The sequence below is a fragment of the Ursus arctos genome, unplaced genomic scaffold, assembly GCF_023065955.2.
Source record: "Ursus arctos isolate Adak ecotype North America unplaced genomic scaffold, UrsArc2.0 scaffold_28, whole genome shotgun sequence".
Classification (NCBI taxonomy): Eukaryota; Metazoa; Chordata; class Mammalia; order Carnivora; family Ursidae; genus Ursus; species Ursus arctos.
In genome coordinates this window covers 11400070-11404436 of record NW_026622963.1, presented here as the reverse complement: position 1 = coordinate 11404436, position 4367 = coordinate 11400070, and positions in this window count along the sequence as shown.

The window sequence follows — 4367 nt, the reverse complement described above, 5'->3', positions numbered from 1 at the left end:
ACGGGCGCTGAATTTCATAGAAAAGTTTCCTAAGTAAACTTAGCCCTGTAGGGGAAAAAAACCCACCACCAACAACCTATCAAACTAGGCAGACGATAGAACTAGAAATCCAACAGACACAATGGCTGAAACATCTTTGAAAACATCCTGGGCCTAGCTACTAACTACCTGTCAGAAAATACATATTCTTGTCTATCAGATTGGAAGAAAAATAAAGGCTGATAATACCCAAAGTGCATAGGGAAATGCACATTTTCTTTCACTGGTGGGAATGTAAATTGGAATAACCTTTCTGGAGGGCAAGTGGATGTAGCTGTGAAAAACTTTTAATGTGACTTTTGGTCCAGAGTAAATCCACTACTAAGACTCTATCCTTGAGTCCATATAAAAATGCACAACATGGGTGATGAAAATGTTCTGGAACCAGAGAGAGGAGGTGGTTGCACAACACCGTGAATGTGCTAAATGTCACTGAACTGTGCACTTTAAAATGGTTAATTTTATGCTATGTGAATTTCACCTCAATAAAAAAAATTTTTTAAATGAAAAAACACTGAAATGCCTCACAGTATGTGTATGGAAGTGTTCACTGCGGCAAGGCCGGATTCAATCTGAATGTCCACCCACTGAACGGCTAGTTAAGCGTAATACTAGTATATCCATGCCGCTAACAAAAATGTCAGAATTCTACATCCTGATACAGCGTACACACTATGCTGTGAAGAAGAAAAAAAGACCTTGTAGAACAGAATTCATTTATTAGCAAAAAGCAAAACTAAACCCCACCACCAAATCTGGTTTTATATATATAAATAGCCTGGAAGGACACACACCATTGCTACACTTGTCTACCTGTGCGTACTTTTTTCTTTATAGATGTCTGTTATGGTTTACATTTTTTAAAGCACTGTTACTTTGTTTAAAAAAAAAAAAAGGGAAACAATTTTGAAAGAGTAAGACAAGCTCGGATAGGATGAGAGGCAAAGACACCCAGGTAGTAACAGGGACCAAGGCTCCTCAGAAACGGATTCCAGGGCTGGGCACCAGGGGTACAAGAAGAGCCTGGAACATCTTATTAAGTCAGAAATTACAAAAGTGTTCAACAAAAATGTCAGGACATAGAAAACAACTTGAAGAGGCTCCCACTGGCCAAATCCGGAACTATCTGAGAACCAAAAACAAAACATAAAAGGAAAATAATGAATTCTAGACCACTGAAAAAAATGGGAATCCATCAGTGCCTAAGGAATATAAATATATAAAATAACTGGGGGAGAAGGGAGGGAGGACAGACTGGTAAACAAGGAAGGAGTGCTAGAATGGAACAGTGTTTTACAGCCATCACAGTAAAGATGAAATCTAAAACAACAATCATCAGAGGAAAGACTGAAGCAGGCCAGACTCGGCAATATTTGCCAAACCTTGGGGGAAGTTTGGTGAGAAGCAGGATATTTAAACATTAAGTCTTAGAGTAGTATGTCTCCAGAAATCACCTGAGCTGGAAGGGATAAAACAGTAACTATATCCTTGAGAGTACAAACCACCTTAACCAAGTGTGCCAAACTTGCCCTTCGTCTCCCTTCCTTGCCATGCTGCGACATTCCTCTTCCGCCAGCAGGCCAACAGGGGCCTGCGAAGCGGATGGCCGGGCTAGAGACATCCTGCTTTGGTCTGGCATGGGCTCCAGCAGCATTCTCCACGGCGCCAGCGCTCTGCTCTCCGGGCTCGGTGCTGGGCGCCTCTGGGGAGTTTATCCTGCAGCACAGGGCAGGCGCCTGCTCCTGTCAGAGGTCTGACCCTCAGACTTGCAGGGCCCTGCTCTGAGTTTCCCAGTTCCTTGTCCTCTCCTCCTTGATCTTCAGGGTGGGAGCGGTTTCCTACTAAGCTGTTTTAGGGCCTTTCTTTTTTTTTTTAACTGCTATTAGGAGTTAACCAATCTTTACCACAGTTAGCAACTGTTTCTATAGTTTGCTGCTTACGTTTTCCCTTCACTGGACCCTGAATGATACACCAGGTGATCAAAATGTACATCACCATCGTGGGGCAGATGACACTGTGTGCTCCTGACCTTACACCCTGAGAGGACACAGGACATGGACAGTGCTCCAGCCACCCGGAGTGCAAAACCTAAGCTAATCAAGAGGGATCATCCAGAATCCCAAAATGAGAAGCATTTAAAAGAAGGGACTGTATTCTTCCAAAATGTCAATGTGTAAGTGACAAAGCTATGGCAACGTTCCAGACTGAAGGAGACCAAAGAGACAGGATAGCTAACTATAACACCTGGTCCTTGACTGGATCCAGAGCTGGAGGGGAAATGGTATAAAGAACATTGTGAGGTCAACTGAAACACGAGTGGTAGGTTTAAGTATTGTATCAGTGTTCACTATACTCAATCAGAATGTCCTTATCCTTAGGAAATACCCACCGAAGTATCGAAGGCCATGATACTGGTGCAGAGAGAGACAGCACATGCAAGAACACGAATGACAGGTCAAGCAGGGCAAAATGTGAATAGGTGAATCTAAAGGAAGGGTTTTGAGGCCTTGTATGGATGATTCTTATTCTTGTAATTCTTCTGTAACTTTGAAATTACTTCCAAATAAAACTAACTTTTAAAAAAAGGGCAATAGGATAGGTATGGTAGTGGTTCTCAGCCTTCACCACTCTCTGGAAGCTCCCAAGGATCTGGGACCCAGGCATCTGTAGTTCCCAAAGTTCTCTAGGTGATTCCAATGTGCAGATAACGGTGGGACAATGGCACAGCCTGAGGGATCATCCATTAAATTCAAATCTAAAAAGTGGCTCTTTTGCCCTCTGAAGGATAAGCACTGGGGGACAGAGTCTCAGGGTAACACAAACTCCTGTCCACCAGTAAAGGGAGGAAGCTGCTCTTTCGCCAGGCAAGCAGAGAGGAATGAGTAAAGGGGTGTGTGGAATTAGCGTCTTGGGCAAGTTCAAAGAATAGGCTAGCAATTGGCACATTTTCCCAAAGCAATTTCCTACCCTAGAGGCTGAGTTCTGCTGTGCTGAAACTGTTGAAGGCAACCAACATCAGTCCAGATATTGCTCACCCCAGCTCCAGCCTGTGATGGGGCAGTCACAGAATGGTACATACAGAAAACCAGAAGGGGGAGGAAAAGAGACAGGGCTGGGGGGAGAAGGCAGTAGTGAAAGGTCATGAGGACAAGCAAAACATCCCTGCCTGCTGTGCAACCTGGAGGGACAAGAGGGGGGAAGGGTCGGGGACATATCAAACCTGCCGTAGTTCTCAAAAACCACGGATGTTTTAGTTAACTCCCGCTTTGTGAACAGGAGTTAGTTTTTACTTCTCTCTCCACACCTTCATTTTCAGGCAGGACAGACCTGCATAATTTCCCCTAAATTGATAGATCCAAAACGGAATGTGAACCCCTACCCCTAGATGTGTTCCTTACTTGCTCCCTAGCTCTGTTCCTAATTCTGTTTCCTCAGCTGACTAAGCCAGAAACAGGCCTCAGAGTAGACTACTTCCTTCCTCTCCCTTCTCTCTGTCCCACATGCAACCAGTGATGGGATGCCACTATCCCCCTCCCCAAGGCCACCAACAGTGCCCTACTCCACGATCTTCCATTCTCTCCCAAACCACTACACTGAAGCTCTCTCCCAACCTGTTCTCTTCCAAACCATGACACTGAACCACTCACTACCACCTCACTGAAGCCCAGCCACATGCCTCCAATCATCCTTCCTACCGCAGCCACAGGGACATCCACAACAGGTCCACTGGCACCACACATGGCTGCCTCCTCTTTCCAGTGACATTGGACCTCCACCGAATGTCATGGGACACCCTAGAGGACTTGAGCTTTGCCACTTCAACTTCTTTTCCCAGCCCTGTATTTTAAGCTCCAGGCACAATGAGCTACTTGTAGCTCCCATCTCACCCATCTCACACTCCTATGTACCGTCTCCCACAAAGCCTACCCAAACTGTTGAGTTTAGGCCTCTTCTCCAGGAAGTCGCCTCTGACCCTCTGGGTACCTCCTCTGCACTCCCACTCTTTTGTTACTACAGTCGTTGCCCTGTATGGAAATTATCTGCTCCTGTCTATGTCTCCTGTAACAGACTCCACATTACCCTTAAAGGCAAGGGTGGCATCATCACCATATGCCAGTGTCAAGCGCACACTCAGGTGTTCCCTATTTGCAGCATATACTGGACTAGAAAGCGTCTGTGGTTTTCTGGATCCTAAGGCTTTTAGAATTTGGCAACTGATATAATTAAAACCCATGGAAATCATGATGAACTGTAGACAGCACCAACATTTAAAACATTATACTTCTGCTTGGGAACTGAAGTATCCCCAAATAATTAAAAAGTACATG